The sequence below is a fragment of the Callithrix jacchus genome, chromosome 6, assembly GCF_049354715.1.
Source record: "Callithrix jacchus isolate 240 chromosome 6, calJac240_pri, whole genome shotgun sequence".
NCBI classification, from domain to species: domain Eukaryota; kingdom Metazoa; phylum Chordata; class Mammalia; order Primates; family Cebidae; genus Callithrix; species Callithrix jacchus.
In genome coordinates, this window is record NC_133507.1 from 11230995 (window position 1) to 11258253 (window position 27259).

The 27259-nt window shown below is 41.6% G+C and overlaps 1 long non-coding RNA gene across 9 annotated transcripts in view; it reads left to right on the top strand.

The window, feature by feature from the left end:
• The window catches only part of LOC118154464 (uncharacterized), a 924399-nt gene that overhangs the window by 24697 nt on the left and 872443 nt on the right, over window positions 1-27259 (top strand). The window contains exon 1 of one of the 9 annotated variants that reach the window (XR_013536623.1): window positions 20648-22371. The exons of the other annotated variants lie outside the window; for them this stretch is intronic. This is a non-coding gene — a long non-coding RNA (uncharacterized LOC118154464). Of the gene's footprint in view, window positions 1-20647; window positions 22372-27259 lie in introns of those variants that run through there. 9 annotated transcript variants of the gene reach the window in all.

Below are 27259 nucleotides of genomic sequence, written 5' to 3' on the forward strand. Positions count from 1 at the left end.
AGGATAAGATTTAAATAATTGTCTCCTTTAGTAGCTGTACTGATGGAGTGAATTGGAAGGAAATAGGTAAACTGAAATCATAACGTAACTTAAAAATGAAATGAAACAGAATGATACAAGCAAACTCTTGTTTTAAAATAGGAAATGACAAGGATTTAGAACAGAGTTTTAGAATGATTCTTCTCTTTCCAGTACCCCTGGATTTGTAGGAGTGGTCTTGCATACAAATGCTGAATATTTGAAATAATAGAGAAACACCACAATTTATAATTCAGGGGAGGCTTAAGGTCTTGGTACCCAGGAATAACAATCCTGCATGATCTGCACATGTACCCCAGAACCTAAAGTACAAAAAAAAAATCTGCCAAGAGTTTTTTGCAGAGAAACAGCAGTCAATTTTCACAAGGGTTGTTTCTGGGAGTTCCTTTTTTAAAACTCAGCTTAATGTCTATATATTCTTGTGAAAGTTTTAAGCCTAGGATTACCATGTAGTTTATGGTCCTGGACTGGCTGCATCTGAGAGCAAAAGGGAAAGCTAGAATGTTAATAATTAACTCGGGACAACAGGAGCAGCTGGGAATCAGGAGCCCTCTTGCTGGATGGAAATGAGACACCAACATAATCATAGCCTTTTGTTTGGTTCTACCTTCATTGTCCTGATGATTGCTTCAAGTGCTCTCTGAAACATTCCAGTGGGTTTAAAATATGTCAAGTTGCAGTATCTGGGAGGGGTTGTTTCAGAGGAGCCCTTGGAAGGGAGGAAAGCTCAGTAGTTAAGGGGCGTGAAGTGAGGAGACACAATGCTTAATTGGAATCTTAGCATCACCCTTTATTGTAATAGTTCTGTATCTCACAGCAAGTTATTTCATCTCATGTACCTCGATTTTTCTCATCTACAAAACAGGGATTGTTATGAGGGTTAAAGAACATAATAAAGCGTTCAATGCTTTGCAGCATTATAGTGAGCACTCCATAACTGTAGCTATTGTTATTATTATTGTATATTTTAAAATGATGAATTTGATCAGGTTTAAAAACAACACAGTGGAGTCTGACTTCTCCAAAGACTGAGCTTTGCAGGAACCTGGTTGGGTTGGAAGGAGGTACTAAAGTCGGAAAGGTCTTGTTACATTTTTATTATTTAATTATTTATTTTTGAGACAGTCTCACCCTGTCACCAGGTTGGAGTGCAGTGGTGTGGTATCGGCTCACTGCAACCTCCGCCTCCTTGGTTCAAGTGATTCTCCTGCCTCAGCCTCCCAAGTAGCTGGGACTACAGGCGCACACCACCACACCTGGCTAATTTTTGTATATTTAGTAGAGACAGGGTTTAGCCATGTTGGCCAGGATGGTTTCCATCTCTTGACCTTGTGATCCGCGCACCTCAGCCTCCCAAAGAGCTGGGATTACAGGTGTGAATGACCACACCCAGCTGTCATATTTTATTAAAGGTGAGACTGCTTTTGCTTCAGAAGAAGCACTTGGGGGAGTTTAAGAAATATATAGAGACGTATTTGCCTTCCTGTGTGTCTTAGTTCATTTTCTATTACTTATAAAAGAATCCCTGAACTGGGTGATTTGTAAGGAGAAGGAATTTATTATTTACATTTATGGAGGCTGAGACATCCAAGGTGGAGGGGCCCCATTTAGTGAAAGCCTTCTTGCTGGTGGGGGCCCTCTGCAGAGTCTCAAGGTGGCACAGGGCGTCATGTGGTAAGGAGGCTGGTGTGCTAGCTCAGGCCTCTCTTCCTCTCCTGGTATCTCCCACTCCCATGATAACTCATTAATCTATTAATTTATTAGGCCATGATTAGATTAATTCATTCCTGAGGACAGAGCTCTCATAACCCAGTCACCTCCACCACTGGTGGCTCCACCACTCAATCCTGCCACGTTGGGGATTAAATTTCAACATGACTTTTGGAGGGGACAAACATTCAAACCATATCACAGAGCTTTCTGAAGTCTGGCCAGGCCCTGGTCTGCCCTATTCTTGTAACAGCTGCTATAAGGACAGGTACCTTGGTTTGCACAACCCTGCATGGTTGATGAAGCTCACTCACCTACACTCCCCAAATCCTTACTGGAGACACTCAAGGATATGGGATACAGGATATAGAAACTACTGGGCAGATAGTGAGGCTAAAAGAGCTCTCAGCAAGGTTTCCCTTTTAACAAAAAGCAGCCCCCAAATAATTTCTTTTATAATAAAGAGCAACCTAAAAAATGGAGCTGCAAATATAGATAAGCTGGAAGCTTGCACAGGTGAATGCAGGCAGCTGTGCCAATAGAAAAGGGCTACCTGGGGGCCAGATATATTCAACGTGGAGACTCTATTTTTCCTTTTCTTTGTTAGTACATGTATGGTAAAGAAGCAGGCAACACGATGCCAGCCAGGTAGAGAAACCATCTGCATAATAAAAGATGAGGGTGTCACTATGCAAATGACACACCTAGTCCTAACCAGTTTTTCACACTTTATGCAAATGAAACACCTGATTCAACCAATCTTTAGTGCCCTATGTAAATAAGATACTGCCTTCTCAAGCTCATCTATAAAACTCATTCATCACATTTCACCTCAGTACTGGCAGCCCGCTTTCTCCAGGACCCCTCTCTGCCTCAGAGAGCTTGTCTCTTTCTTTTATCTATTAAATTTTCACTCTTAACCTTACTCTGGTGTGTCCTAGTTTTCCAGGACCATGAGACAATGAATCTCGGCTGCTTACCCCAGATAATGATGCTGCTTCAGTGGCATAGACCCATTCTCCAGATGAAGATGTTGAGGCTCGCTCAGGACACAGAGGGAGCAAGGGGCAGATCTAGAACTGGTGTTGGATTTTAAAACAGAAAATCAGCTTTCTTTCTGCTGGATTGCGCACCTGCCTTCTTTGAGGTTTAGCATGTGGCAAAATCAGAACAGCCACAAGGACAGGCCTCATCAAAAAGGCTAAACTTGGAAGCAGTGTCCCCACCAGAGCTGCTCCAGGCCACCAACAAGGCACAGATCCTGCAGAGGGTCAGCTAATACTTCGGATTGAAACAATTCTTGGTCGTTTAACAAATCAAGATGTTACAAAATCGTAGTGATTTCTAAGGTGTACTGGACTATTTCTTTCTTTTTTTTTTTTTGAGATGGAGTTTTGCTTTTGTTACCCAGGCTGGAGTGCAATGGCACGATCTTGGCTCACTGCAACCTTCGCCTCCTGGGTTCAGGCAATTCTCCTGCCTCAGCCTCCTGAGTAGCTGGGATTACAGGCACACGCCACCATGCCCAGCTAATTTTTTGTATTTTTAGTAGAGACGAGGTTTCACCATGTTGACCAGGATGGTCTCGATCTCTTGACCTCGTGATCCACCGCCTTGGCCTCCCAAAGTGCTGGGATTACAGGTGTAAGCCACCGCGCCTGGCCTGGCTATTTCTTTTTAAAGGAGGAAGAACAACATTGTTTCATTGGGTGTTTCCACAGCATTCTCTGCCTGATGCAGATGTTTAAAACATATATGTATGGAACCACACATGAATGCAAAAGGCACACAGCACTGTGCCTTGTCTATTAACTGATGCAATGTGTGTGTGTGCATGGTTGTGCACGTGTGTGTATTTATGAACATGCATGTGCTCCTGTACAAGCATACCCACTAGGGGGTGGAGGCTCAGAATCACAGAGGGCTGTCCAGATGTCTATTTGGATGTGAACAGTTGCACTTGCCCATACGTATGTCAATTTCACAACATGATGCTGTGCACATGTGCATCTTCCCACCCAACATCTTTATTTCTCAGCCACTTGGTTTCAAACTTGGAAAAGCTGCATTTGATGTTGAAAGCTAAGTTCACACCAGGCAGGGTATTTTAAAACTGAGCATCTGATGCCTGAAGTGTGAAAAAAAAAAAAAAACATCTTTCTTATCCTTTTTGTGGGTACCGAATGCCGGCAAAGTTTTTCTTAACTAACTTGGAACATACGGCTTTGACAGGATGCTGGTGTCTCTAAGTCATTGCAGGAAGCACTTTGAAATGATCCCAGACATTTCAGCCAAAAGACAGATTCATTAAGATGTTGGTTGGGGAGAAAAGTGGTCTAAGTGTCCAATGACAAGGGCAATCTTCTGAGAAAGGATTACTCAAATTCAGTTAATAAAAACAGGGTTATTTGAATTAAAAAACAAGTATTTATACAAATAGGCTTTGAGGCTTATAAAGCAAAAGAATAGAAGGGACAGTTGATGGAATCAGGACTTAAGGAAGAAAGGGCCGCGCAGTGGTGGAGATGGGCAGGTCCCCTCACTGAAATGATACCAACACAGTCAAATTTGTTTGAACCTCCCCTGGGCCGGGGTTGACTTTCTCAGAGCTGAACCCCATTGTGAGGCTCTTCCTTTCCAATTCCCCTTCCTTCCCCTCTCTTTCCTCCATCTTAGATCTGCATCCTGAGCTGAAGCCCTCCTTCCTTCTCCTGTTCCCTCTCCCCTTTATAAATCTTTTGCCCTTCTGGCTCCAACTGTTCACCTGCCCGCAGAGGAAGCACCTGATATACCTGCTCATCCGTCCCCTGGGTTTCTTGTTAAAACAAAAATTCCCATTTAGCAGGTCTGTGTGAGCCTGTGATTGTTCACTTCTAACCAGCACCCAGGTTCCCTTGATGCTGCTGGTCCCTGGACCCCACATTGAGTAGTGAAACTAATTTGACTCCCGTGTGGTATTTTGTCCCACGAGTTTATTATATTTCCAACTAGAGTGTAGGCATCAAGGAGAAAAGGACTCATGTCTGTTTCCCCGTAAGTATTCTAATAGCATAGCACCTTTCCCATGGAAGAAGCTAAAGGGTAGCAGTTTATAGAGGGGAGTTGGAGAAAGGCCCCCAGCCTCAAAATATCTTACAGAAAATAAATTCCGTACTTGCAGAATTCAAATCTAGTCCTACAATGGGCTTCCACTTGGAAGATCTTTTTTTTTTTTTTTTAATGAGATGGAGTCTCGCTCTGTTGCCCAGGCTGGAGTGGAATGGCACCATCTCAGGTCACTGCAACCTCTGCCTCCTGGGTTCAAGTGATTTCCCTGCCTCAGCCTTCTGAGTAGCTGGGATTACAGGCATATGCTACCATGCTCGGCTAATTTTTTGTATTTTTAGTAGAGACAGCATTTCACCATGTTGGTTAGGATGGTCTTGATCTCCTGGCCTCGTGATCTACCCACCTTAGCCTCCTAAGGTGCTGGGATTACAGGCATGAACCACCATGCCTGGCCAGAAGATAAATTTTCAGAGTTAGGATAGCTTGGAAAATAAATTATTGAAACAAAGAATTGTATATATTAGTGTCCCAGTTGAGTGGGAGGCATTATCCACAGTATAAGCTGAAGCCCTGTTTTGAGGCTGAGGTACAGCAGAGATGGCAGAGACTCACAGGCATCTTCCCTAGTCCTCAGATTGTCTAGGATTCAGCCACCACCAAAGCTAGACCACAAGGGTAAAGGAGGGGTACCGTGGTATGAAGGCCCATGGCTTCCCTATTCTGCTTCATTTCTCTAGAACAGAAGTGGGCAAATTTTGCCTATATAGGGCCAAATTTTAAATATTTTACATTTTTTAGGGCCATAATGTCTCTGTCACAACTTCTCAACTTTGCCATTGTAGTCTGAGAGCAGCCGTAAACAATAAATGAGTGATCATTGCTGTGTTCCAATAAAACTTTATTTACGAAACTAGGCAGTGGACCCATTTGGCCTGTGGGCCATTGTTCGCTGGCTGCTGCTTTAGAATTGTGTGTGACAATAGGAGAGGCAAACAGGGAAGAGCTTCCTGAAAATCTCTTCTGAGAAGAGCACTTTTCTGCTGATCTCTTATTTAATATTCCACGGAGGGAGGTGGCCTTGCCTCATTTGGCAGATGAGGGCACTGAGACTCCATGAATCAGCCAAGTTGCCCACGTTAGCACAGCTGACAAAAGATGCAGGTGGGGTTTCAATCCAGACTACTGAGTCAGAATCTCATGTTCTTTCTACACGTTCATTTCCTTGCTCTTGCCTTGGAATAGAGGGTACTAGCTCACAACACCCACTGCGCCAACATAGGGCCACCCCACCCAGCTCTCCTGGAATTGTAACCCATCCCATGCTAGCATCATAGGAAACTAAAGCTGTCTCTCACCCAAGTCTTCTGCTAATGAATAGGCAAAGTATAAAGGACAATGTGTTACTCTGAAACCTGGAGACACTGGGCTGGATTTCCTACAATAGCCCTTTGTGCACAAGGCAGTGAAACACCAATAGAAAAAAAATAACCTTATCACAAATTAAAAGAACAATCTTTAGAAAATAGCTGAAATGTAAGGTTAATTGGAGCCAGAAATGTCAAATTAATGCAGCAATGCACCGGGGAGCCTGCCCTGGCCTTTGTGCACAGAATCAGAGCCCACGACGAAGGGAAGCAGGGAACGGTATAATAGGATTTTAGGGAATCCCCTGTCATATTAAACAGGCTGTGCAATTAATTTCTTGCTGCAATGTTATTTTCATTGCCCTATATTTTCTTTGACCTCTCACATTTTTAAAGCTACCAATGCAGGGCAAGTGGGACTTAGGATTGAAACAAAAAAGCCTCACAAAACTGTTTTGACTTAAAATCAGTAGAAATAGGATAAAACTGCAGTGGGGTGGGTGAATAGTTGGAGCACCCTTGGGGTAAGTTGCGGTTCATAGGTCATTCAGTGGGAAGAGGTTGACCTAGAAACCTTATCTCAATCCCTTTTAGAACTACCCCTCCCCACCGCAACAGGTCCAATCTCGAAAGGGAGTCTCAGGATACCCAGGAAGAGGGCAATGGCCTTTACAGCCAAGGTCTTTGATTCACTGAGTGGAAAACACAGGCCAGGCACCTTTTAAAAGCATTGCCTTATTTAATCTTCATAAAAGCCCTAGGAGGTATGTTCTATAATTATTGCCATTTTCAGAGAGGGAAATGGAGGCACAGAATGGTTAAGTGCCTGGTTGAAGCCACACAGGTAGTAAACATTCCAGGTTGGGATTTGAACCCACATCTTCCTGATTCCAGGGGCCGTGTGTTTAACCACATGCCATACTTTCTCATTACGGCACCAGAGCTCACCGGGAGAGCCTGCAGTTCATATAATCACAATCAAATTACTTTTTATATTTAATTGTGGTAAAATAACCCAAGAGTTACTATTTCAATCATTTGTAAATACAAGTTGAGTGGTATTAAGTTTGTTCACATTGTTGTGCAAACATCACCACCAACAGCCATCTCCAAAAGTTTTTCCTCTTGCAAAATTGAAACTCTGTATCAACTCCTCATTTTCTCCTCCCCCCAGCCCCTGGCAACTACCATTCTACTTTCTGTTTCTGTGAATGTAACTACTCTAGGTACCTCCATGTTATAGCACGTGTTAGAATTTCCTTCCTTTTTTAGGCTTAATGTTTCACTGTATGTATACACCACATTTTGCTTATCCATTCATCTACCAATGAACATTTGGTTTGCTTTTGCTTTTGTCTATTTTGAATACTGCTGCTATGAGCCACAATCAATTTTAAAACTTGTTATTGGGGTGTGGCTATCAAGAGGTTGCATTAAGGAATTCCTATGTAGTAATGGAATATCCTGTGTCCTAATGGTGGTGTTGGTTATGGGAGTTTATTCATGGGGTCAAATTGCTTAGACAGGCAGATACACACACACACACACACGCATGTGAACACAAACACTGAAAGTATGCAAAAACTGGTGAAAATTGAATAAGGTGTGTCATCTAGTTATTAGTATTGTACAAAGTCAGTTCCCTGGTTTTGATATTGTTCTACTTTTTAATTTTTTTGAGACAGAGTGTTACTCTATTGCCAGTCTTAAGTGCAGTGGTGCAATCTCAGCTCACTGTAACCTCTGCATCCTGAGTTCAAGCGATTCTCCTACCTCAGCCTCCCCAGTAGCTGGAATTACAGGCACACACCACCACGCACAGCTAATTTTTGTATTTTTAGTGGAGGCGGGGTCTCACCATGTTGGCCAGGATGGACTTGATCTCTTGACCTCATGATCCGCCTGCCTCAGCCTCCTAAAGTGCTGGGATTACAGGCCTGAGCCACCTCACCCGACTTACTTTTCTTTCTTCTCTTCTCTTTGTTTTGTTTTGTTTTTTTTTGAGATGGAGTCTCATTTTATTGCCCAGCCTGGAGTGCAGTGGCAATCTTGACTCACTGCCACCTCTGCTTCCTGAGTTCCAGTGATTCTCCCTCCTCAGCCTTCCAAGTAGCTGGGATTACAGGCATGCACCACCATGTCCACCTAATTTTTGTATTTTTAGTAGAGATGGGGTTTCACCATATTGGCCAGGTTGGTCTTGAACTTCTGACCTCAAGAGATCCACCTGCCCAAAGCGCTGGGTTCACAGGTGTGGGCCACTGTGCCCAGCCACTACTTTTCTATATGAGGCCACTGTTAATAATAGTTCTCCTCTATAGATGAGTGCACAGACTCAGTATTTTTTGCAGTTTTCCATGAGTAAATAATTATTTCACAATAAAAAGTTAAAGAATTGTGCATATGAAAGAGAAGTTAGTAATTGGTTTGCTACATCAGCTTAGTTACCAAATGTGTTGTCATTTTATGAGTTACCAGGTAAGGATATAGAAGGTCTTTCATGATTTCCTAAATTATCAAGGACCACTCATTATTAAATTAGGAGAAAATTCCAAAGAAAATTTTTGTTCACCAGAAAAATGATCCAGTGTCTGTAATGGCAGCAAGGGAGGAGGATGGAACATTGTGTTTGGCATTGTATTTGTGCAGAGGAAAGGGCTTAGCGCTTTGTTCTTCTGAGGCACTGGACATCCCAGGAACCCAGCCCATAGCAGAGCAACATGACCCTGAGTCATAGGAATTATGACTGCATATTATGTATGAGGAGATGGAGGCCCTGAAGGGGTCAGTGATTGTCCAGAGTCGTGTAGTCAGTAGCCAGCCAGACTGGTCTCATTTAATGGCAGAGTTCCACCCACACCATTCTGCTTTCCAAGGGAAACTGAGCTACAAAGAATAGAGGGTGGGAACATGGGCTGTGTTTGCCTAGTCTATTTTTGGGGATAAAAATGATGTGCAATCTTGTGTTCTCAGTGTGAAGGTACTAACAGGTGTCTATGTTGAAATTTTTGAGGATCAAATTGTCATTTTTGAAATTTCCCAGCAACCAATAAAAGCATCAGGCACATTCTGGTATTGGGATTGATGTTTTTACAAGGCATACAGAATATTATTAATTATTAACCTGTTTATTTATTTTGGGACAGGGTCTCACTCTGTTGCCTAGGCTGGAGTGCAATGGCATGATCTCAGCTCACTGCAACCTCTGCCTCCCAGGCTCAAGCAATTGTCCCACCTCAGCCTCCAGAGTAGCTGGGAGTAGAGGGACACACTACCATGCCTGACTAATTTTTTGTATAGAGACAGGATTTCGCTGTGTTACTCAAGCTGGTCTTGAACTCCTGAACTCCAAGCCATCTGCCTGCCTTGGCCTCCCAGGGTGCTGGGATTATAACCATGAGCCACCACAACTGGCCCAGCACTTAAATAAAAGACAAAATGCAGAAGATTGCTATGTTGGGCTTCATGAGAAAAATATATGTATCTGAAGATTCTTTGGATGGACTTGGCATAGGGAATTTGGAGGGATGGATATATTTAAAAGTAAGTATGTTCTACCTTTCTTGAAAAATGTTGGTTCCTGGAATTGCCAGAATGTCTACAACTCAACACTACAGTAGTTCATGTTACTGGGTCCAGTCTCCCTTGTACGTCATGCTTGGTCAAAGTATTCATCCATTGTTAGTCTAATTTGGAATAAAATGTTATATTAATTCAGAAATGTTTCAGGATACATGAGTGGCTTTCAAAGAGCACTCTAGCAGTATGCTCTAGGAAAATAAGAGAAAGCTCCCTGTGCTGTAAACAGTGCCTCTCAGCAAACCAGAAGCCCTGCCAAGGGCAGATTGGAGAGCTGGCTTGCTCTCTTTTGCAAACAAAGAAAGTGGGCATTTGGCTTCTTCTACTTCAATTCTCACTACAGCCTTGTAAGGCAGATACTGTTTTCTCTACTTTGCCACTGAGGAAACTGAAGCTCAGGGGAGTTAACTTGCTGAGGGTGATAAACTAGTAAACAAAATAGTCAGGCTTGATCCTGCTTTTGGATTCCAAGTCCAGTTCTCACCCCTACACTATGATGAATTTCCTGTCATTTGGTTCTTCCAGACAAATGGCAAAGTCAGAGATGAGAAAATTCTGGCTTCTTTACAGATTTCCACAGATAAATCTTCAGTGTATGCATCTACATGTGTGTGTATTGATACATACATTAGCACTTACCACTTAGTATATACAATGAAACTTGATCTTTGGTATGATAATTATTTTTTTGGAAAATGTTCATGTCTTACATGAAATGTGCAATTGTTAAAAATCCACCCAAACTGAAAAATGAGTTTGAGTGTGTTTAGCCAACTCAGCAATTCATAATCTCTTAGGAGACATCAAATGTGATATATAGATAAGTGTATACAGCTGGCATATTTCCAGTACTTTGGGCTCCATTGAGAATTTAGAATTCACAAGTATCTTTCATCCCTTCTTGCCCTCCCCCTATAATTTCCCCTTGTTTGTATTTTGAAAATGCTGAAAGGTGGGAGGATTTAGTTATAATATGGGCAAATCCTTAATCGGCTCTGCCAACTGGGTGGCTAGTAGATGAACCTTTGCATTTCAGTGGTATAGGCATTAACTTATAGTTAAATATTTGCACGTGTATCTAATTGTCTATGCAAAACTGTTCCTGCCAAATAGAAATCTGGTGGAGCCTCCAAAATAACTTGGCATCCAACGTGCATTAATATTTTAAACCATTGCTAACACTTGGTGCAGTAGATCCAATTTTACTAATGTGCTTTTTAAAAACACCTCCCACTGCAGTGCGTAAGTTTTGAATATTTGTGGCATGCTTAGAATGCTACTGTAAGGTTCCAAGAAACGAGAATTCTGATGATGTACTCACAGCGCTCAGATAATCAGTAGAAAAAAATCCCCAAATCGAGTTTCATCAATTAGTTTGTTTCTTTTATTCCCCAAATGATGTCCAAAAAACTGTTTTGACAAGTATAGCTCCTGAGTTAACTTTGTGTTACTGCCCAAGTGTAGAGGGAGTTGACCACTTACCACAACATGGGACGGTAAAGGCACAGCGATAGTGATTCCGGCTTTGACCCATGAATGAAATCCTTCATCAAGCACGTGTGGAGTGCCTGTCGGGTTCCTGGCTCAGTGTCGGGGCAGAGCAACGTCCTCTCTCCTGGCATTTGCAGGGATGGGGCAGATGGGGTTTGAGGGAGAGAATTATTCACCCTGCTTGAGGAGGGTGGTGAGCTCAGAGCCCAGAGCAGAACCCTCAGATAACGTCCTGCAGGGAGGGAAGGAAGGGGCCAACACTGTCTAGCCATAAGCCAGAGGAGGAGAGGACAGAGGAGGAAGGATACAGCAGGCTTGAGGAATGCTGTGATCTTGGACTTGAGGTCTTAAAAACTTGCAAGTTGAGCTAGGCACTGTGGACTAAGCTGAGGGATTTCCAGCAGGGTTGTGAGGCGCTTTGGTGACTACTGAACCCATTTGTGATAAGCAACTTGTAGCCAGCCACAGCATTGACACTGGAGAAATTTCACAAACTCTGCCTATAAGCCTGGTTTTTTTTTGAGACAGAGTTTTGCTCTGTCGCCAGGCACCAGGCTGGAGTGCAGTGGCGTGATCTCGGCTCACTGCAACGTCTGCCTCCTGGGTTCAAGCAATTCTCCTGCCTCAGCCTTCCGAGTAGCTGGGACTACAGGTGTGAGCTAGTATGCCCAGGTAATTTTTGTATTTTTAGTAGAGATGGGGTTTCACCATGTTAGCCAGGATGATCTCGATCTCTTGACCTTGTGATCTGCCCGCCTTGGCCTCCCAAAGTGCTGGGATTACAGGCATGAGCCATAGAGCCCAGCCATGAGCCTGTTTAATACATTGGGATCCTGCCCGGAAGAGGGAGATTACCCTTCCCACCATTGTACCACTCCCTCATCTTAGGGTCTCACTTCTACAAAGATTGTGAGGTTAAACAGGTCTGAGAAATAATACTAGAAGTTAGAATTCAAAAGCAACATCAGTGCAGCTAAACACTTGGACGGGACTGTGGCCATCTAGTACTTCATTTAACAAACATTCATTTTGTTCAGTAGTTTTCCAACAGGAAGCAATGTTGGGAGACAGTTTTGGTTGCCACAGTGAGATTGGAGATGTTACTGGCATCTGTCGGGTGGAGGCCAGGGATGCTTCTAAACGTTCTACAGTGTCCCAGACAGCCCCTGCTGCACAAAAATTTCTGGCCCTAGATGTCAACAGTGTGAGGTTTAGAAACCCCGATTCAGTACTTAGTAGCCTCTGGGAGTCACTACAAATATCAAGGTCCTTGAGACCTGATTCATGCCCTTGAGATGCTGTGATCTATACCCAGCAATGGGCGTGGTGATGCACAGCTAGGAGTCACTGAAGGTCTCAAAGCTGTGGGTTTCTAGAAGCAGGAGTGCCCCCACTCCGAGACTATGCATAGACTGATTGGGCACAGGGTTGGCCTGCCTGGGACTAGAATGTTTGCTTTGCCTTTTCTTATGTGAGAAACAAGCCATGTCCATCCTTCACTGCTGGGGCTGGCTCTTCTTTTAGCCCACATAAAAAAGTGAGATGGGTAAGGGGAAGTTGAAATGAGAAAATGATGAGGGGAAAAGGGCCAAGAAAAGAGGCTGAGTTTAGAATGTTATGGCTGTCCTTTTAATTTCTAGATCATATTTTATTTGCAGAGACATTTCAGAGGGATTGGGAAAGGCAAGAACTTTAGCTTAGTTTTTTCTCTTTTTCTTTTTGAGGCAGAGTCTCATTCTGTCACCCAGGCTGGAGTACAGTTGTGTGATCGTGGCTCATTGCAACCTCTGCCTCCTGGGTTCAAGCGATTCTCCTGACTCAGCCCTCCAAGTAACTGGAATTACAGGCTCGCGCCACCATGCCTGGCTAATTTTTGTATTTTTAGTAAAGATGGGGTTTCGCCATGTTGGCCAAGCTGGTCTTAAACTCCTGACCTCGGGTGATCCAGCTTGGCCTCCCAAAGTGTGAGCCACCATACCTGGCCCTTGGCTTAGTTTTTTGCAGCCCATTAGTTCTGGGTCAGAGCTGACACATAAGAGGTGGTTTCTTTTTCTTTCTCCCTTTCTCTCTTTCCTTCATCTCTTTCTCTCTCTCTCCTCCCTCTCTCCCTCCTTCCTTTCCTTCCTCCCTCCCTCCTTTCTTTCTTCTCTCTTTCTTGAGACAGGCTCAACCTCTGTCACCTAGGCTGGAGTGCAGTTCACTGCAGCCTGGATCTCCTGGGCTCAAGCTGTTCTCTCACTTCAGTCCGAGTATCTGGGACTGCATGAGTGTGCCAACACACCTGGACTATTATTATTATTTTTTATAAAGATGGGATCTCACAATGTTGTCCAGGCTGGTCTTAAATTCCTAGGTTCAAGCAATCCGCCTATCTCTGCCTCCCAAAATGCTGGGATTACAGGCATGAGCCACCACATCCAGCTAAGTAAAGTTGTTGATTTTCCTCTTTCTCTCTCTCCCTTCCTTCCCTTCCCTTTTCCTTCCTTCCTTCCTTCTTCCCTTCCTTCCTCCCTCCCTCCCTCCTCTCTCTTCCTTATTTCTTTATTACTTTTAAAAAATAAATTGTATAATTAAATTTTTACAACATGATGTTTTATATATATATAATTGCTATAGTGAAACACAATAACATATCCACCACCTCACATGAGAGGTGCCTAATAAACATCTGTTGAGTTGCTTTGACCTTTGACCCTGCATGAAATCTCTTACACTCTGGTGCCCTTCCAGGGGGAATATTTTTATGGTGTCAAGGTTTCCAAATGATGATGTAGCTTGTCCTGGAGGGAGCAGCCCCATCAAGAAGCAAACTCTGCCTCTGCCTCTCAGCAGGCTCGTTATCTGAGGTTTGGCCATACTTCCTCTGCCTGCTTTTGCAATCAGGCTAGTTACTAAAGTCCCTGCTTCCTGCTGACCTTCTTGCCCTGTGGAGGGCAAGCTCTAGCTGTACTACCAGATAGAACACTGACAGCTTCCCAGATGTTTGTCTCTACTTGGCCCAAATGCCCCACTGCAAATCTGCAAACCCAAGCCTGGAGTAACCCTTTATGAGGCCATGTTGGTTTCACAAAGTCATTTACTGGAACTCTGGGCCACAAGAGTCACTCAAGTCTTAGTGGCAAGAAATTGACAGGATAGGAGCTGCAGATGGACCCCATGCCCACGTTGAAGCAGAAGAGTGACATGAATGAAGAAAACATAAAAATTCCTGCATGTTGGAGAAAGATTATGCTGGCTTACCCACTGGGCTCCTGCTGAGCCCAGTTGTAATTGGAATGTACTCTTTGCAAAGTTTATTGGGTCCTGGAGCGACTTGTTACTGAACTGGTCAATTAATCTATTATTATTATTTTTTAATGAGTTAGGGGATTTCCTTGAGCAGAAAATCACCAGGAAGCATGACCAAATGCCCAGAGCTCAGGGAGAGGATGGCCTTTCCTTCTAGAAAAACCTATTCAACAATTAAAGGAGGAAATGGACACCTTCTGCTACAGGTGGCAAATTGGGCTGATCTGGGAACCAAAGAGGAAGGATTTATTCTGCTTGGAGGTGAGCACAGGGAGATCACCATGAAACCCGATTACTCAAGTGCAACCGTTTGAATGTTCGGAAATAAAGCCGTTGAGTTTCCCTGCTGAGAGACAAATGATTTCTATTTAAAAACCTGCTTGTTCTGTGCAGCAACTCCCAATGTAGCAATAATTAATGATATCAGAAGGTTAAGAAAGACCTTCTGCTGGAATCCCTCTGCTCCAGGCATGAAATTGGATTAAAGTGAAGATAAACTTAGACATTGAATCTGTTGAGGAAATCAGTAATTATGTGGAAATGCACACATTTTTAGCTATTTCAGTGAGTCAGGTTGAAGCTCAGTCACTGGTCTTGTTCCAGGCATTTGGGGGCGTGGTAGAAATGAACTGTCAAAAGGGGTCACTTAAACAGGGTGTTATAGCCACTTTAGTCCCAACTCTAGGTTTAACTTTTCCCCACAAGCAAAGCTCTATTGGCTTTTTGGATACACTCCATGGCCAGTACTGCTGGCTGACTATGTAATGGCTAGTCCCCACTTTTCTTTATTGACAAACACTTTTTTTTTCCAGTGGGACAATGTAGAGATCAAAGAAGCTATTTCCCAGGCTGTCTGGCTAGTCAGAATGGTTGTGTGGCATGGTTTCAGTCAAAGACATTTAAGTGAAAGTCTGCAGGGTGGGTCTTCATGGAAAGTTACTGATTTTTTTTTCTGATATAAAGGGACAGGTCAGCCAGCATGTGCCTTTTTTCCTTTTCCTTTTGCCCTCTGCTCTCCTTCTTTTCTCTGCCTGGAACAGCAATGCACAGCCTGGGGTTGGGCTGCCACTTTGTAACAATGGGAGTAAAGTTTCTACCTTAAGGATGGTACATTCAGCAGCTGGAAGGTTCCTTGGGCAGATGCGAAGAAGTGTTGGCTGTCAAGTATCTTAACAGTTTTATCAAGCTTCAAACCATAAAGTTTAGATTTAGAATAAAATCCTTTTCCTGATTTCAGGCAGAGAGCCAAGAGAGGTGGGATGCTACATGGAAGGGCCTCCTGTGAGGCTTCCCCAGTCTCCCAGGAGGAGGAAGCCACGTATCTTTCTCCTGGCCCCTAAGAGAATGGGCTGGGCCATTTGTAGCACATGCCCTGGGTGTGGGAAGGATGGAGAGGTTGACACCTTCCGTGATGTGTGGTTAAGGGATGTGGTTTTTGGGCCCTCTGAGACCCTTCAGTCACCCTCAGCTTATCACATGTCTGCCTCCAGGGCCCCAGTCCATTCTGTGTGCTTTGGATGAATTCTGAGTTGAACGTGAGGTATCCCGGTATCAATGCCTTTAGAATTAATAGGAAAAAAAAAGTGCAGTCCCTCTTTCTGCAAATATCCAAAGGTGTAGATATCGAGGACTGTAGTTCCTACTGTATCTGTCAACAGGGGATATGATGTTTATTAACTGCATGGGCTTGTGTTCAGGATTTCAGCAGAGGGTGGGGCAAATCCAGAGTTTTAGCTGCTTGATAGTGTTTTGATAAATATGTGTGCTGTGAGAAAACACATAATCTGAAAGGAAATGCAGCCAACGATTTGCAAGAAAATCTGTCTTTTAAATAAGTTAATACAATTTTTTAGAGAAGTTTTAGATTCAAAGCAGCCTTAAGTGGTACATACAGAGATTTTCCACATTACCCCTGCCTCACTCTCCCCAAGCACTCCCGCAACTAACATCTCACACCAGAGTGGTACATTTGTTATACCTGATGAACCTACATTGACACATCATTACTCCCCAGGGTTCATCATTTACATTAGGGTTCACTGTTGGTGTTGTACAATCTATGCTTTTGGACAAATGTATGATGATGTGCATTCACCATTATAGTACCTTACAGAATAATCTCAGTGCCTAAAATTGTCTGCACTCTGCCTATTCATCCATGCCTTCCTGCTGCCCAACTCCTATTTTTCTCCTATGTTATCTTCTAGGGGTTTTATAGTTTAAATTTGAGTTAATTTTTGTGAAGGGTGGAAAGTCTGTGTAAATTTTGTGTGTGTGTGCCTATGGGATTCTAGTTGTTCCAGCACCATTTGTTGAAAACACAATCTTTGCTCCATTTAATTGCTTTTGCTAAATTTTCAAACATGAGTTGACTATTTCTGGGCTTTATATTCTAGTCCATTGGTGTATTTTTTCAACAGTACCAAATGGTCTTAAAGCAACAGTAGTTGCTTTAAAGTAAGTCTTGAAGTCATGTAATAACAGTCCTCTGACTTTGTTTTTCTTCAGCGTTGAGTTGACTCTTCTGTTTCCTCTACATATAGACCTTAAAATCAGTCTGTCAGTATGCACAAAATAAATTGCTGGGACTTTTATTGGGCTTATATTCAGTTTATAAAGCTGGGGAAAACTGACATATTGACAATATCAGATCTTCTTATTCATGAATATGGAATATCTATTTGATCTTTGATGACTTTCATCAGAGATTTGTAAGTTTTGTAATTTTCCTCATGTAGATCTTGTACATATTTTGCTATATTTATACCTAAGTATTTCATTTTTTGTATGCTAATGTAAATGGTAATGTGTTTTTAATTTCACATTTCACTTGGTCATTATTGGTATGTAAGCAATTATTTTTATGCCTTGTATCCTGCAACCTTGCTAAAATTGCTTATTAGTTCCAGAAGATATTTTTGTCAGTTCTTTCAGATATCTTACATAGATGATCATGTTATCTGCAAACAAAGACAGTTTTATTTCTGTATAGCTTCCCTCCAGCCTCTTTTCTTGTCTTATTGCATCGTCTAGGACTTCTAGTATATTGTTAAAAAGCAGTGGTGAAGGAGCACATCCCTACCTCATTCATAACCTCAGCAGGAAAATGTTACATTTATTACCTTAAGAATTATGTTAGCTGTAGTTTGTTTCTTCTTTTTTTGGTAAATGTTCTTTATTGAGTTGAAGAATCTCACATTTATTTCTAGTTTGCTGAGAGATTTTTAAAAAAATCATAGATGGGTGTTGGATTTTGTCAAATGCTTTTTTTGCACCTGTTTACATGATTATGTGATCTTCCTTCTTTATTCTTTTGATTTAATTGTATTACATTAATTGATGTTTGAATGTTAACCCAGCCTTGCATATTTGAGATAAATCCCACTTGGTTGTGATGCATAGTTCTTTATATACTTTGTTGGATTCAATTTGAAAATATTTTGTTTTGTTGAGAATTCTTGTATCTATGGTCTTGAGAGATATTGGTCTATAGTTTTCTTTTCTTGTAATGTTTTTGGTTGGTGTTAGGGTAATCGTAGCCTCAGAATGATTTAGGAAGTATTCCCTTTCTTCCTATCTTCTGGAAGACATTATAGAGAATTGGCATGATTTATTTCTTAAATGTTTGGTAGAATTCAACAGTGAACCCATCTGGGCCTGGAGCTTTCTATTTTGGAAAGTTATTAATCACTGATCCAGTGACAGTAATAGATATGGGCCTATCCAGATTGTTTCTTCTTAGGTGAGTGTTGGCAGATTGTGTCTTTCTGCTTTTTGTAGTTTAATTGAGCATTTTATATGATTTTCTCCTTTCTTAGATATCAGTTATACTTTATTCCCCTCTTTCAGTGGTTCCATAGAATTTTCAGTATATTTTACAACTAATTCAAGTCTACTTTTAAACAACACTGCACTACTTCACAAGTAATGCAAGTACCTTGTAATAAAAAAATAGTCTGAATTCCTCTTCCATCCCTTGTATCATTACTATCATTCATTTGAATTATACATAAGCATATATACATATATATACATACATAATTGAATACATGATTGTTATTATTTTGAACAAAGTGTTATCTGTTTGATCAATTAAGGATAAGAAGAATAAAACATTTTAATTTTACTCTCACTTATTCTCTGATGCTCTTCCTTTCTTCATGTAGATCTGGATTTCTGACATATAATTTTCCTTCTCTCTGAAGAACTTCTTTTAATATTTCTTGCAAGGTAGGTCTACTGGTAACAAGTTCTCTCAAGTTTTGTTTTTCTGAGAAAATCTTTATTTCTCTTTCACTTTTGAAGGATAACTTCACAGGTTACAGAATTTTAGGTTGGTGGGGTTTTTTTTTTTTTTTTTTAAATCTCCCAGTGGTAAATATTACACTCCAGTCTCTTTTTGCTTGCATGGTTTCCAAAGAGAAGTCAGATGTAAATCTTATCTTTGCTTTGCTTTTTCTTAAAGGTTTTTTTTCTTCTTCAGAATCTTTTAACATTTTTTAAATCTTTGATTTCCTGCAATTTGAATATAATATGCCTGCATGTAGTTTTTTTCTATTTTTGAATTTATTAAGCTTAGTATTCTCTGAGGTTCTTAGGTCTGTGGTTCAGTTTCTCACTTTCATTTGGGAAATCTCAGTCATCATTACTTCAAATATGATTTCTATTCCTTTCTTTCTTTCTTCTCCTCCTGTTATTCCCACGTATGTTATGCCTTTCATAGCTGTCCCACAGCTCTTGGTTACTTTGCTCTGATTTTTTCCCAGTATGTGTGTTTTCTCTTTGGCTTTTCTGTTTTGGAAGTTTCTATCATTATATACTTATGCTCAGATACTCTTTTCTTAGCTGTGTAAAGTATGGTATTGAGTCTATCAAAAGCATTTGTTATTCATGTTAAAGTGGTTTTAGATCTCTAGCATTTCTTTTTGATTCTCTCTTGGAATATCAACCTCTTTTCTTACATTATCCATCTGTTCCTGTATGTTGTCTACTTTTTCCATTAAGGCCCTTAGCGTATTAATCAGAGTTTTAAGAAAGTTCCTGGTCTGATAATTCTAACATCCTTGCCTTAGCTGGGTCTACTTGTGGTGCTTGTTTAGTCTCTTCAAACTGTGTCGTTTGCCTCTTAGTATATCTTGTAAATTTTTTGTTGAAATCTGGAAATAATGTACTGGTAGAAAGGAACTCTGATAGATGTTTAGCTGTGTGGTGGTAAGGTGTGGGGCAGGAGAAGCATTCCATTGTCCTGTGATTCGGTCTCAGTGTTTTGGTGACCCTGTGCCCTGGACTGTGAACTTCATACAGTGCATCTTAGTTTTTTTTATTTTCCACTTAGGTAGAACAGGATGGGTAGAGGAAGCTGGGTTGGGTAACTTCCTTCCTCCAGGTAAATTAGGCTTTGGTAATATGCCAGCAGGTTAGGCTCTGGTAAAAGTGTTTCTCCTTAGGGCAGGCCTTTAAAAAGACCAGAATGCTCTGGCATATTTCAAAATGGTTCTTTCTCTCCCTTCCCCTTTTGGAAGCACAAGGGGATTTTCTCTGATATTTACAATAAAGACCTGGCAGAGCTCTTGGAGGTAAAACTCACAAAAACATGGATATTCCCCTATGACTGAGTCTCTTCTGAAGTTTTTGACGCTCAGTCTTGTCCACACTGAGCCCCCATCAATCATAGTTCAGGCTTTCCTACCTCAGCACTTGTTCCCATGGAGTTTCCTGCTCCTGAGTTTCTCTTCCAGAAAGTTGTGATTTTGTGCCTCTGCCTGTTTCTCTCTCTCAGTTTTGGTTTATCAGTTTGCCCTGTGACCCAGTTCTCCAACAGATCTAGGAAGAACTGTTGATTTTTCAGCTTGTTCAGTTTTTCACTTGTTAACTCCTTACATGCCAGGCCCAAAACTAGAAGCCAATCTGTTTATTTTTAATAAGAGTCTTCTTAAGTTTATTAAAAACTTAATATTTTATGAGGATTCTAGGATTCTTCTTCCATTTTACTTCACCTTTTATTCTCTATTTCAGTTAAAATTTACTTTCTAACATCTCTCCCAAGAAAAGTTAGTATACTCTATCTGGATTGTTTAAATTGAACAGTCTCATACATTTGAATGCTTATTTATTATCTATGGTAGTAGAAGATGGCTTCGCTTCTCCTGCTCTCAGTGGTAGCTTGCTGACACTCGAGATTGGAATATGAATTTAGAATAAGTGTTCCTTTCCATGAATGCAGCAAATTAACTGAATGTTCCTTTTGGAATGGCCTGCATTTGGAGTGGGCTTTATGGTTCCTTGGCTCTTCTGTTTCATTACATTTTAACTTTGCTTTTTCTAACTTCATTGGAAGTGGCCAGAGTTGGCAGCTCTTGCATCATGTATCCATGTATCCAAGGAAATATTTTGGGGGCCTATTAATTCTCAACAACTTCAGTTGGCAAATGCAAAGTCTGGAAACAAATGAGTTTGGCGGGCAGCCCAGGCTGTCAAACCAGGCTCCTGTTCATTAGTGAGGACCCACCTTTTGTGCTCTGATGCGGTTCTACTTTGCAGATGGTTTCTTTATCTGAGTTAGTGGACAGCTTTGGGAGCTGGAGGATTATTACTCTACTCACTCAAGCGGGAATGGAGAGAGGCACAGAGAATTGCATAAAGGGGAGGCACAGTCGCAGTCTCAGTGGAAGGGTCTTGTGGTGTTCTAATTGCACATTGTTTTTCTCTCCTAGACTCTCGAGATTTGCATTTCAATCCAATGGATGAAGAAATATGAACTCAGAAAAATACCTTTCTTTTCCTTTTGTAACAGGAAGTCATGTTCTGATGTGTGTGTCTTGCCCAGGATCGGAGCTCTGGGTGTCTTGGCTGCTCCATCATTCTTTTCTTATCCAGCTCTTCCCTCCCCACTCACCATCTTGGTCTCTGGGGTTCCCCTTATCAAGTCAAGGATCCCCAAGTTTCCTTGCCATTGGAAATGGCAAGATCCTCCCATTTCCAATGACGTATCTATGTGAAGCTGGATTTTCTTTGCGTAATTCAACCCAACAACATATTACAACAGATTGGATGTAGAAGCAGACCCAATAGTATAGCTATCTTCTATGATTCCAGATGTTAAAAGATATTTGAAAATGTGAAACAATTGCCTCTCATGAAAATTTTCTTTCTTTGGAAAGTATAGTGGTTTTAATAAAATATTTATATTTTACTTTGAAGTGTGATGTTTGAAGGCAAAGTGCATACACTTTGCCTTCAAATGTCATATGCAGGAATGTCCTTTTGACGAGTGCTCAGAAGTGTTAGGGCCCTAGGGTTGTGTAAGAATACCAGCTCTCATGGGCTAGAAGTAGGGCTCTTGGCCATCATTTACTTCAGGGAGCTTTGGAGTGTGCTCTGTGGAACTCCACAGACAGTGGAGAATTTTAACTGTATTAGTTTTCTAGAACTTCCATAACAAAGTATTACAAACTGAGTAGCTAAGGACCACAGACATTTTTTTTTTCTTTTTTGTGACAGAGTGTCACTCTGTCCTCCAGGCTAGAGTGCAGTGATGTTATCTCAGCTAACTGCAACTTCTACTTCCCAGGTTCAAGTGATTCTCCTGCCTCAGCCTCCCAAGTAGCTGGGACTACAGGAGGGTGCCGCCACACCCAGCTAATTTTTTTGTATTTTTAGTAGAGATGGGGTTTCACTATGTTGGCCAGGATTGTCTTAATCTCCTGACCTTGTGATCTGCCTGCCTTGGCCTCCCAAAGTGCTGAGATTACAGGCGTGAGCCACCGTACCTGGCCAGAAATTTATCATCTCATGATTCTGGATGCCAGAAGTCTGAAATCAAGGTGTTGGTTGAGCCACGCTCCCTCTGAAGGTACTGGGAGATCAGGGTGTATTTTTTATTGTGTGTAGGATTAAGAGCTGTTCCATTACTTCCTCTGGGATTCTGGTAGCCTCAGGCTTGTAGATGGCCAACCTTTCTCTGTGTCTCTTCACATCCTCTTCCCTTAGTGCACATCTCTGTGTTCATATTTCCCTCTTTTAATAGGATACTGGTCATATTGGATTGGGGCCCACCGTAATGACCTCATTTTACTTGGTGACTCTTGTAAAGACTCAGTTTCTAAATAAGGTCACATTCTGAGATGCTGGGAGTTAGGACACCAACATGTCTTTATTGGAGGGATGTAATTCAGCCTGTAACAGATGCTTTTATTAGGTAGGAGCTTTGCCCTCTTCTTTTGGTTGTTTTTTTTTTTTTGAGACAGAGTCTCGCTCTGTTGCCCAGGCTGGAGTACAGTGACAAGATCTTGACTCATTGCAACCTCTGCCTCCCAGGTTTAAGTAGTTTTCCTGCCTCAGCCTCCTGAGGTGCTCTATAGGCATATACTACCATGTCCGGCTAATTTTCATATTTTTAATAGAGATGGGGTTTCATCATGTTGGCCAAGCTGGTCTGAAACTCCTGACCTCAAGTGATCCTCCTGCCTCAGTTTCCCAAAGTGCCCGGATTACAGGTGTGAGCCATTGCACCTGGCTTCTACTCTCTTTTATTTTTTTTTTGTATTTTTAGTAGAGACGGGGTTTCACCATGTTGACCAGGATGGTCTCGATCTCTTGACCTTGTGATCCACCCGCCTCGGCCTCCCAAAGTGCTGGGATTACAGGTGTGAGCCACCGCGCCCGGCCACCCTCTTTTAATAGGGTGAGATTTGTTGGAAAAGAAGTTCGCTGCAAAATATTTTGAAAATCCATCATCTGAAACATGAGGAAACTGAAGCCTGGTGGGGTAGATGATTTGCCAAGTAGTACAATTTATGGGGCAGATTTGGGACTTTAACCCAAGCCTCCAGACTTCCTCTGTTTTTTACTATGCAGCAGTAGCTGTTGTGCTAGCCCATAGGAAGTTCTGATCGCCAGCATGGTTGTTAAACCAACTTTATTCTTTCAAGATTTCATCAGTCTTTTTCAAAAATGTCCCTTTTTTAATTGGAGGATTTGACATCGACATTGAGTTGGCTGGAAAGAGCCTAAGGCAACATAAAGTAATTGTCTTTCATTAGAAGAGTTCAGAAGTACATTTGATGATCTTGATCACCTGCTGAAAAATATTCATTTCTTCCTGGAGTAATTTTGAAGCGAAAAAGTGGAAAGCAATCCAACAGTGAATGACATACAATCGATACTGAGTAGAAAGAACATGATTCTATTGTTGGGCTGCTGCTTCTTTGATTTTTTAAATTCCCTCTTACTTTTTTCTCCCACATTACCTGACAAGACTTAATGACAGAAACTGACTTGAAGGATTCAGAACTTCTGGGAGAATGAAAACCAGTCTGAAAATCCTGTGTAGTTTTGATTCTCTTCTGATAGTTGGGTGGTGTGTGTACACCCACAAAATGAAAGTAAAGAGTCAGTGAGATTCATCTCGTTAGGCCAACAGTTATACTGTACTGTTCAGATGAATTCAGGGCAACCAGAGATCTATCCAGGAGGCAATGCTGGGATGGGAGTGTGTCACTTCTGTGCTAGGTGACCCCTACCATTCTCTCTCCTCATTGGCCTGTACCTGGACACCCCTCCACCCCTTGCTGTCTTTCTGTATCACTACTAGGGAATTCTGGGAATATGGCAGCTTGCATGCACCTCTCCAAGGCCCTCTTCCTCTTTGGAGTAACTCAACAACCAAGGCCAGCGAGGCAGCAAGTTTTCCAAAGCTCTTGACTGAAGAGGTGGAGGCTAGCATTTTCTAGGACACAAGGTAAACACAAGGGACTCAGGCACAGAGGCCCTGCCTCTCCCAGCAGCCCAGAGGAAGATGCCAATTGTGCCTCTTGAGAACTTTCAGGCCTCTGCACTGTCTGCTTTGAGGGAGGCTACCCATATTACTGACCCCAGAGAGCTGGATCGTCCCCAAGGAGGCAGAGGAACATTTGTGGACTGCATGGTAGGAGCTGACCTATTGGTTGAGTGAAATAAACCTAAGAGCAGCGAGGCTCCTGGCATTCCTTGGCTGAAAAATGAGTCAATTTGGGTCTTTTGGGAAGTGGTGAGTGAGACACAGAAACGCAAACCATTCTGGAGGTAAATTCATGTGAAAGATAAAGAGGAGAAGGAGCAGGACAAGACAGAGAAACCTGCAGACCATGAGGTGGGTCTGCTGTCTGTGCAAGAGAAGGCATAAAGAAGGCTTGCCGTGCAGCTCTGGGAAGTGAGCCTTCCCCACTGGAGCTTCAGCACAAAGGCTGTCCACAGCATCCCTAAGGGACAGAAGTGGGTAAGCCTACTACTGCATTGGACTTTGTCACTGTCTGGTGGCTGCTGAGGAGACTATGGCCTTGGCTCAAATACTCAGCAAGTCCTAGAGGCACTGTAGCCAAAGGATGTCAGTTGATTGCACTCCTTACCCAAGATTGTCTCAGGAAGGGAGCTCTGAGCAGGGCACCCCATGGCTGCTATAGGGGTAGCCCCAATCACATCACTGGCCCCAGCAAATACTGGAAGGACCCCAACAACCCAATCTGTGTATGCTCTACACACAACCAGTAAGAGGCCAGAACACTACAACCATGGAGGGGACCTGGTAACTTGAGAGAGGAGAGCCAGGTTAACAAACTGGAATAGGGAACTCCCATCAAACAGAAGTAAATGAATGCATGGAGCCAGGAGACCAAGAGAATGAGACAGAGATGAAGATGGAGAGATATGTGTATTGATTTCCTTTCTCTCTGATGGTCTCTGTGTCTGTATCTGTCTATCTTTCTTTCTCTCTCTCCGGAGAGAATTTCAATAGCAAACAGAATAACAAAATCCAAATTTTCAAGTTCAAAAATCTCTCTCCCTCTCTCTCTTTTCTTTTCTTTCCCTTTCTTTCTTTTCTCTCTCTTTCTCCCTCCCTCCCTTTCTTCCTCTCTCTCCCTCCCTCCCTTTCTCCCTTTTTCCCTTTCTTCCTTCCCTCCTTCCCTCCTTCTTTCTTTTGAGAGAGGGTCTCACTTTGTTGCCTGGGCCAGCCTCGAACTCCTGGGTTGAAATGATCCTCCTGTCTTACCTTCCTTGGTAGCTGGGATTACAGGTGTGTGTGGCTTCTCTGGGCCACTCTGTCTATGGGATAGCCCTGCCCTGCCTGTCCAGCAGCCCAAACACACACAAAAAAACCCAGAAGAATTTTCTATATTAATACACATATATGTATATATTATATATGATACTTATATATATTTGCATATAGTTATATATTTGTATTGTATATACACACATATGTACACAGATAGATACATCTGTGTGACAGATAATGACTTGTGTTCACATATGCATTTATATTTGTATAGACATAGAGAAATGCATGTAAAGGTGTCGGGATGATAATGTGATTATCCTAGGGGTGAGAACAAATGGAAGGCTGAGTGCATGCCAATTAGTAATAGTTTCTTTTACAATTTTACAGTTTTTTACACTTTCTATAACCAATTATCTGTGCACTGCAATTTTATCAAAGTAAAACAAGCATGTTGTTAAAACTCTGACAGTACAAAAAAGATTTGTAATGAGAACAGAGGCCCAGCCACCATATCCACCACTGGCTTGGCCCTCATTCCATAGGCAATCACTTCTTAAGTCGTTCAGTTGTCTCTTTTCTTTGTTTTTTTCCATACTTCTAAATATGTTCACATTGCACTTTCCTGATTGTTCATCTTAGACATTGCCCATGTCTTCCTGGGGTGATGGGAGATCACTGATCTCGGCACTGCCTCATCTGACCCTCCCCTCCCCTGTGTCCCCCGTAAGGTGACCCTGTCTTACAATTGTTAGTTAAATCAATAAAAAGCATTCATATCATTACAACTCTATGAATATGGTTTCCTAGACAGCCAAATATTTTCTGATTGCTTTTGTTTTATAATGTAGATAATTTTGTGCATTTCCAGTGAAAAATAATTTTTTCTACCATTGTTCTCTCCTAGCAGACAGATTGCCCTACAGAGCAACCCACATTTCTAGGCATCCTTCTAGAGAAATTTTATGTACATGCAAGCACATACGTACATATTTTCCTCTTCCCCTTGAAATAGTAGAATATGATACATATTATCCATTCATTGCTTTTTTAAAAAAATACATCATAGATAGTATTCAACATTAACACATATAAGCATGCCTTATTCTTCATGATGGCTGCATAGTATTCTGTTGCATAAATGGACTAAAATTTATTTAACTACTGGTCTGTTGATGGAAATTCAGGTTATTATCAGGTCTGGAATGCATACTTTATACACATGTCATTTCATATGAATGTTTATTATCTATTTAAAAGAGAAATTACTATATGTGGAATGTAAATCAACGTAATTTGTTTCTTGAGTGTTTTGCAAGCACAAAATGCTTTCTTGTTAAGTGACTTGACTTATTCTTTGCCAATCTGATGAAGTACTACAATGAGATATGATTATATTTTGTTTTGTAGTTCTCTTACTATGAATGAGTTTAAGTACATTTTTTGTATATTTAAGAGTCGATATAAATCCTTTCATCTGAACTACTTATTAGTCATATTTTGACAATTTTTCTATGAATTGTACATCTCATTTATTATAGAAACTATGTATGAGGCAAATTGGCTATTTGTTGGGATACATCTTTGACTTTGTTTATAGTGTTTCATATAGAAAATTTCATTTTTTATCTAATCAAATTTTGTGATTGTATAGCTTTAGTCTAATAATGAGACAACATCAGATAAATTCAAATGGAGGAACCTTTGG